The sequence below is a fragment of the Odontomachus brunneus genome, unplaced genomic scaffold, assembly GCF_010583005.1.
Source record: "Odontomachus brunneus isolate Ranch 3 - 2012 unplaced genomic scaffold, Obru_v1 Obru_scaffold_057, whole genome shotgun sequence".
In the NCBI taxonomy this organism is placed as follows: domain Eukaryota; kingdom Metazoa; phylum Arthropoda; class Insecta; order Hymenoptera; family Formicidae; genus Odontomachus; species Odontomachus brunneus.
In genome coordinates, this window is record NW_022639507.1 from 1,563,417 (window position 1) to 1,573,116 (window position 9,700).

General features: G+C 31.6%; 1 pseudogene; it reads right to left on the bottom strand.

The window, feature by feature from the left end:
* Positions 1 to 6,065: 6,065 nt before the first annotated feature.
* LOC116845735 lies at positions 6,066 to 6,643 on the bottom strand (annotated as a pseudogene).
* Between the last annotated feature and the right edge of the window lie 3,057 nt (positions 6,644 to 9,700).

The following is a 9,700-nucleotide window of genomic DNA, read 5'->3' on the forward strand; positions in this document are numbered from 1 at the left end:
ATTTTCTCGTTTTAGAAAACTGTCCCGCGAATTCGATGCAAAAGTTGTGCAAGTACTCAATCAAGGCCCCGACGAGACCGTTAAAAACCGTTGTCCTTGCGGAAATTCTTATTACTATTGATCGATTTTTACGAGATTATCGACTGTTGATACCAGTGATAGAAACTTTAACTCCCGAGCAGCACCAATGAGCTCTACAGGGTGTCCCGAAGTCCCATGATGACCCTTGGTGAGAACGTAGAACGGATTGAGGTGAGCAAGAAAGTCCTGTGCCGTTTTGCGATATTCGCAATAGTTTTTGAGAAATTAATTATTTTGTCTCAACAAATCAGCGTACAGAAAGCGGCAGCGGAAAGAAAGATGCCTTCGGCCGACGTGCGACCGTGACACTCGCGAATCGTATCTCGCCGCATCCCTCCGCCCATAGCTACGAGACATAGACTCGCTATGTCTCGTAGCTATGGGCGGAGGGATGCGGCGAGATACGATTCGCGAGTGTCACGGTCGCACGTCGACCGAAGGCATCTTTCTTTCCGCTGCCGCTTTCTGTACGCTGATTTGTTGAGACAAAATAATTAATTTCTCAAAAACTATTGCGAATATCGCAAAACGGCACAGGACTTTCTTGCTCACCTCAATCCGTTCTACGTTCTCACCAAGGGTCATCATGGGACTTCGGGACACCCTGTATATAGGGTGTTCGGTAACTGATCGAGCAACCGCCGTATACGGATAGAACGGATCAAAATAATCATAAAAGTTATATATCATTTTTAAACTTTCTCAATATTTATTCCGTAAATAATTAAAATGTATAAACGAATAAGCTCACTAGAAGCGGTAGGACAGGTTCTGTGTGTAAAAAGAAATGGCTTACCTCTTAGCAATGATGAGTAAACAGCTGATTTCGAGGCGGAGCAACGTATACGTGTCGCTTGTTACTCCGCCTCGAAATCAGCTGTTTACTTATCGTTGCTAAGAGGTAAGCCATTTCTTTTACATACAGAGCCTGCCCGACAAAAACAGTGGAATTCACGTCCCTATTACGTGGATCATCGACGTCGATATCCACGTCGAACATCGAGTGGATCATCCGCTCGAAAATGATGATATTAGAATCCACGTGGAAAAGAAAACAGATATCCACATCGAATTCACGTAATTTATATGAATCACGTGGATGGACATTTCCCAGTAAACGCCAGATATTCTTGGAATATTTATAAAATGTTTCTAGAATCCAAAATTAGCATTCCAAAAATATCCCAAAATATTCCGGAATATTCATAGAATATATAAGGAATATTCAAATAAGTGCAAAAAGTTTCACTTTTTTACAAATATTGGCAAATTGATTGAAATAAAAGACCAGTCAGCGTTTGCTGACTTTACTTGAAATTTAAGATTACTTGATTCCAAATGTTATATCAACTTAAAAATCCTCAATAACACTGGGATTCGAACTTGGACCTGAGGCACCTTTGGGATTATGGAACCTATTGCTTTAGACACTACACTACTTCTTCAATCGATATAAACGTCTTATATTTTTTCTATATATGTTGCAATTAACGCAGTAATATAATTTTTTTATAATATAATTTCATTTTAATATAATATAAATTATATTTTTCGTACTTTTATTGTTAATTTAAACCTTAACTAGTGAAGTAAGGCCTACGAAACATCGCACATTCCATTTCGGTCTTAAAATTTTTATAGTAAAATTTTTTATTACGTTATATACACGTCGAATTTTCGTAATTTACGTGGACTACATGGATGGACATAGCAAGATTTGATGAATTATTAAATATATAGTGTAATGAATATTATAATGAATATATATTATAATGAATATTATAATGATATATATTATAATTAATCATTATAATCTGTAGCCTATATAATCTGTAGTTGCAGTCAATTGCAACTTGCGCAATTGAGATGCTTTTCTATTATAATAAAAGCTGTACTGCCCAGATCGAACATCAAATCACGTTGAAGTCAAAATAATGTCAAAATGAGAAAATGACTGAAAAATTCACTTTTCAATCACGATTCGATTATTTTTTTATTTATTTTAGCGTCATTGTGTTCTTTTGTTCTACTTGGACATGGAGATGTGGCTAACATGAAATCTACGTTGAAGATGAAATACCTCGATCTATCGAGGATAAATAAACGTTGCATTTATATCGATATTTTGCAGATATGTCTATCAACGTAGTTCACGTAAATTACGTGGATTTAATGTGGATATAACGTATCTGTTTTTATCGGGATATGGTGAACGTGAATTTACGTTGATATTTCGAAGACGAAATACCTCGATTTATCAAGGACAAAGGAACGTTGCATCTATATCGATATTTCGTGGATACGTCCATCAACGTAGTTCACGTAAATTACGTGGATTCGATGTGGATACAACATATCTGCTTTTGTCGAGATATGGTAAACGTGGAATCTACGTGGATATTTCGAAGATGAGATACCTCGATTTATCGAAATCAACGTTGTATCTATCGATATTTTGTGGATAAATGTCCATCCACGTATTCCACGTAAATTACGTGGATTCGACGTGGATGCAACGTACCTGTTTTTATCGAATGTCCTACCGCTTCTCGTGCATTGATTCTCCTTATAGAAATATCATACTAAGAATCATTGATAATTACTTGTTTTCAGTATTAAAAATACTGGATAATAAGTAATTATCAATGATTCTTAGTATGATATTTCTATAAGGGCTCCTGTACATACTGGAGTGAACCGTCAGCCTACGGTCTACATAGATTGGTGGTAAGACTGTCTCACTTTATACTTAACCAATTAGCGAACCTCAGACAAAGATAGAGAGAGAAGATTTTTCTCCACCAAACGCCTCTCGATGGCACACTCTAGCTATTTCACTTTATACTTAACCAATCGCGAAACTTAGAGAAAAATACCCAGGCAGCAAGCTGTCGTTATCTTGACGTCAATATGTCATTATTATTAATCAGTAACGTCATTTGTCCTTTAAAGACGTGTATTTAATGTCATATTTTAAGACGTCAAAATGATTTTGCAAAATGACGTTATGATAACGTTTATTTTACCATATTATAGACAAATTTCTTTTTTAAATAAAAAAATAAGTTTGCTATTCTTATAAATATATTTTCATATAAATAATAATAACGTTGCAACATTGCACATTACAATGCAATGTTGCAGAAACATTGCAGTGACATTAATTTAAAATATTACTTTAGCAATGTTATAGCAATATTTAAAAACTATTACGAATATAATATAATATTTTTTATTTATTTACTAGTTATTTTTGTTACCCAATAAACAAACAATATTTAAACATTTAAAAAACATTTAAAAAACATTTGAAAAGACGTTTTTAAAACGTCAAAAATAAGAGGATAAGTTTTCCTTTTTTATTAAAATAACGTTTTTTAACGTTTGGAAGAATGTTTTGTTTTTTAATATTTAATAAACACGTATTTCAACATTTAAAAACATTTTTCTAAATGTTAACATTTAACATTAAAAAATTTTCTAAATATTAAAATAAACGTTAAAATAATCATTAAATATTAAAAGTAACATTTTTCCAAACGTTAAAAAATGTTAAAAACGTTAAAAAACTTCTTTTTAATGAAAAAAGAGAACTTATCTCATTATTTTTAACATTTTAAAAATGTTTCTTCAAATGTTTTTTAAATTGTAATGTTTTGTAATGTCAACACCTAGGTAAACATATTTTACATAAATATTTTATGCATGTATTTCTAACTTCACTTTTATTATATGAAATATTAGAAATATAAATAGTTTATTTTTGTGGTTGTACTAAATAATATTATAAGAAAATTATAATTAGTACTTCAGCTGCGCGCGCGCGCGCATATGGGGATAATAAAATACGCTTAGTATCAGTTGAGGAAATAGCGCAGTAGCCAAAGTGGTAGACTTTAGGAACCTGGAGGTGTGTGAGGTCTCGAGTTCGCGTCTGACCAGTACTGAATAAATTTTCAGGTGCGAAATACTTATAAAAAAATATCACTGGCTGTGATAAATTGGCCAGTAATAAATAGTAATTTTATTACTCGTACGAGTAATAAGATTATTGAACGACAGTAATTATCACTTATCAGTATTAAATTTCTATAAGGGAAGTAGTAAGAAATCAAATAAAATAGCTAAATTATGTTTAAAATCAACATAAGCTGACTAGTTGCAAGCGTTTCTGCAAAATATATTTTTTTTAACTAGTGTCATACGTCATTTTATGTAAAAAAATGACATTATTAAATCGTCGTACATATGACGTCATTGGTCTGTTACTTAGGTCTGTCAAAAAAACATCATTATTTGGTTAACTTGAAAGATAAATGACGTAACAGATGACGTAAAATTCACGTCATTATCACTGCTATCTGCTACCTGGATAGCCTCTCCACCAAACGCCATAATGGCTCACTCCAGTATGTATAGAGCTTACTGAGCAGCACGTATCAGTACGGGAGTCAAAATTTCTATCACTGATTGATACGCGTGGCGTTACCGACTGTTTATTACCCACATAGAAATACAGTTTTGCAGAAATATACAGAATGTAGCATCCCAGACAGCACAAATGTCCAAAATCGAGTTATAAGACGTCTTTAGGACATCTTTAAGACGTATTTAGAACATCTTTAAGTCATCTTTAAGATAATACCTTATAAACTTATCTTAAAGATGTTTTAAAGATGTTTTAAAGACGTTTTATGGCCCGATTTTGAACATTGTGCTGTCTGGGATTTTAATCGATACTTTGAAATATATTAAAAATAAAGCAAAATATAAAAATGTTTTAGACAAAAGTAATAGGAATACAAGGAAGACTGTTGGCTTGAACTCGTGATAAATGCGCCAAAGTCTTTTTAAGGTCTTTTAATGTCAATTTTAATTTTATTTCTTGGAATCTTTTTTTAATTTTTTAATGGAATTATATGGTTTTTTTAACACAAGTTGACTCCTAGAATCATTTTGCATTTAAAAATAAAGAAATAAAATTATCGAAAAGTAAATTCTCTTGCCAATATTTTACATTTTATTCTAATATTTTTTAGTGCAAGAAATATCTCATGAAATACTTTCCGATAACTTTACCTTGATACTTTTGTACATAGAATGGCGAGAGAAATCAATCAGTCCCAGGTAATAGGTAGCCGTCATAATGACTCACACGGAACAAAAACCTCTAGTAGATGTCCAAGAGAAGTCCATCATAGAGATTCGTAACCTCTATTAAGTCTATTCTACAATTGCGTAAGCGTAGTCGTGAACGTAAGAGTCAACCAATCCGAATGTTTTATTCACTGATTGCTTTACTCTGATTGGTGTCGTAATCATTTACAACCACGTTCACGCAATTGTAGAATGGGCTCTAGAGATACATGAAACTGCCAACAGACATCTACTGGACATTCACAGTTCCGCATTTCAAACCTTTATTCTACGTCTATTAGAGGTTTTCATAGACGTCTATTAGAGGTTTTCATAGATGTATATTAGACGTAATATAGATTAATTTTAAATTTTTCATGGAACTTAAATAAATGACTAATAGACGTTAACTGGCAGTCATATGGATTTATTACGTACGGTTAGTTTTAAAATTGTCTTAATATTAAAAGGTTCCCTCATAGCACGTTAATATTGCCATAAGGTTATAGCAACCGTTTTTATAGCAACAAAAATTTTTGCAGTCGATCTCAACGTTTTGTGCCACTAAACGATAGTACGCTTGTACTCTTCCGAATGTCCCAAACTAGAAAAAAAATATTCGATTAATTATTAGTGCCCATTCTGGTTGAATATGAATGGGTGAATATAAATGGGTGAATATAAATGGGTGAATATAAATGGGTAGGATTTGCAGGAAGAAAATTATCTGGATCTCTTATCATTTTAATAAGGACATTAAAATTATAATTTAAAAAAATATTAATAATATTAAATCCTAATAAATCTTTTATAATAAAATAAATGTTAAATCGGATGTTTCTTAAATTTCTATTTGTTCCTAAAGGATTGGATGAACTAGTTAAATGTAAAAAAATATAAATTAATAAAAACTATAAATAAATAATTAAAGGTAAAATAAAATGAAAAGAAAAAAACAATTTAGTGTTGCATTAATAGAGAATCCCCCTCAAATTCACTGAACTAACTCTAATCCAATATAAATTGTAGAAATTAAATTAGTAATTGCAGTAGCTCCTCAAAAAGATATTTGATCTCAAGGAAGAACATAACCTAGAAAGGTAATAGCTATAGAAATAATAAAAATAGAAATACCAATATTTTAAGTATGTATTAAAATGTAAAATTGAAAGTAAAGACCTTGTGAAATATAAAAATATAAAAGAGAAATATTGAAGCTCCATTTACATGAATATTATGTATTAATCATCCTGTACGTATTAATATTTTGTATAATGTAAATCATTTTTTAAAAAGCTAGATTAATATTAAGACAATAATGAATAGATAAAAAAAATCCTCTAATGATTTGAATAATTAAAAATAATCCTAATAAAGATCCAAAATTTCATATATAGAAAATATTAATTGGTATAGGTATATTTAATAAAGATTTTAATTGTTTATTCATATTTAATTTTTCTTAAAAAATTTTATTTGTTTATTCATATTTAATTTTTAATAAAATTTGTATTGAAAATGAATGAATAGATAAATTAATTTTAATAATAGAGATAAAAACTAATAAAATTATAAATATACAAAAGATAGATGTTATTTAAAGGATAATTAAATAAATTTAAAATATTAGAACATTTATTTATAAAAATTAAATTTAAAGAATTAGTTTCATAAAAAAAATTATTTATTCTATTAAAAAACATTAATTTTTTAATATTAAGGTAATAAATTATTATAAGTAAATTTATAATCCCACATAGCACCAACATTTTTCAGAAAGTTTTCAAAAAGCTTTCAATGAAATATGAAATATTTCAAAGAAATATTTCAGACTTGTTTTAGATATTTTTTAGATACATAAAATGTCCGCGCTATCATGTATTATCTGAAATATATCTGAAATATTATTGAATATGTTTCAAAAATATGTGGGAAATATTTCAGACACTTTTTTCATGCAGAAACTATTCGTATTTTTATATTTAGAAATTATTCGTAAATGTTACAATGTTTGCCGATTTTATTTGAAAATCTTAGATTATTTGATTTCAATGTTACATCACACTTAAAAATTTTCACCGGTACTGAGACTCGAACTTGAGCCATGAGGCATCTCTGGATTATGAAGTCTGTTGCTTTAAACACTACATCACTTCTTCGATCGATATAAACGTCTTACATTTTGTCTATATGTGTTGTAATTAACACAGTAATATAATTTTTTGATATAATTTAATAAAATAATTTAATTTTAATAAAAATTATATTTTTCGTACTTTTATTGTTAATTTAATTCTTAGGTAGTGAGGTAAGGTCTACAAAATCCCGCACATTCCATTTCGTTATCTTTCATTTTTTATAATAAACATTTTTTTAACTGTTATTAAATAGATAAAGTCATAAAATACTATAAACTGAGTAATTATAAAAAAGTACAATGAAAAAAAGAAAATATCCACCTGTCTTTGTATAAGATTTAATTAGATCAATTTAATTAGATTAATTAAATTGATGTATCAATATATAAATCAATGCTTATATTATAAGCGATTTCTGAAATATTTTAGTAAAAAAGATTTTGATGAAATGTTTCATAAATATTTCTGAATTATTTCAATATAATTATATTTCAATATAATTTCCAAGTTATCTTTCGGAAAGCTTTTTGAAAGCTTCGTGCTGTGTGGGATCTCTCTCTCTCTCTCTTAACGCAGAATATATATATAAGGTGTAGTAAAAAGAAATCCATTATTTTTTCAATAGATGGCTTTAGTAATGTGTATCTCGCGTTGTATAAGTGCGATCGGTTTACGCTAGATGGCGTTAGAAAGATAACATTTCGTACTAAAAAAACTTCTCAGACAGTTTTGTGATTGTTTGACTCAGTATTGTTTGAGCGCGCGTCAAAGATGGACACCAGCAAAGAGAAAATACGCCATATTTTATAGTTTTTCTTCGATAAAGGCGAAAAACGCAAGCCAGGCGGCTGAAAATGTGAATAGTGTTTATGGTGCTGATACTGTAACAGCCAATCACGCGCAATTTTGGTTTGGTCGATTCCGTTCCGGTAATTTTGATGTCAAAGATGCACCACGCTCTGGAAGGCCAATTGCCGAAAATGTCGATAAAATAATGGAAATCGTCGAGTCCGACCGTCATGTAAGCACTGTTTCGATTGCCCAGGAGCTAAACATTGCACAAAAAACCGTTTGGAACCACTTGAATAAGGCTGGATGCAAAAAGAAGCTCGATGTATGGGTGCCACACGAGTTAACCCAAAAAAACCTCATGGACCGAATTTCCATCTGCGAATCGCTGCTGAATCGCAACAAAATCGACCCATTTCTGCAGCGGATGGTGACTGGTGATGAAAAATGGGTCACTTACTACAACGTCAAGCGAAAACGGTCGTGGTTGAAACGCGGTGAGCCGGCGCAAACGGTGGCCAAGCCAGGATTGACGGTCAGAAAGGCCTTGCTGTGTGTTTGGTGGGATTGGCAGGGAATCATCCACTATGAACTGCACCCCTACGGCCAAACTCTTAATTTAGACCTGTCGATACTGTCAACAATTGGACTGTCTGAAGGAATCAATCGCCCAGAAGCGGCCAGCTTTGGCCAATAGGAGAGGAATTGTGTTCCATCAGGACAACGCCAGGCCACACACATTGATAGTGACTCGCCAGAAGTTCCGGGAGGTTGGTTGGGAGGTTCTTATGCATCCACCTTATAGTCCGGACCTGGCACCAAGTGATTACTACCTGTTCCTGTCTATGGCGAATGATTTTGCTGGTGAAAAATTCGCCTCAAGAGAAGCTTGTGAAAATCAACTGTCCCAGTTTTTTGCCAATAGGGACAAGGGTTTCTATGAAAGAGGCATAATGGAATTACCTTTAAAATGGCAACAAGTTATCGAACAAAACAGTGCATATTTGACCTAAATCGGATCATTTTAACTATGCTAAATAATGTCTTCAATTTCATGCAAAAATAATGGATTTCTTTTTACTACACCTTATACTCTGGATGTCCCCTGGACATCTGTGCTATTAGGGATGGTACTAGGTACCAAAATAAGCCAATCTTTTAAATCTTTATCTTTAAACCAGGCATCTCTAAATTTCTGTCCATATTGAGTTTAGGAATCTAAACATAAAAAAATTAACATATGTCATCATACTACATATAAAATTAGGAATTAATAAAACTGTTTACCTTAAATTTTTTGAAAAAGATATAGTTTTGTTGATAAAAATATAGTTTAAATAACAAAAACACAGTTTTGACGACAAAAATACAATGTACACATCTGGCATAACTTAATCTGATACGACAGAAACACGTCTGTAATGTATTAGGTGAAGTAAAAAGTTCTGAGCGTTTTCGGCTAGATGTCTTTAGCGAAAAAACGCTCAGAACTTTTTAACTCTAATCTCTCTCTCTCTCTCCCTCCCCCCCCCCCCCCCTCTCTCTCTCTCTCTCTC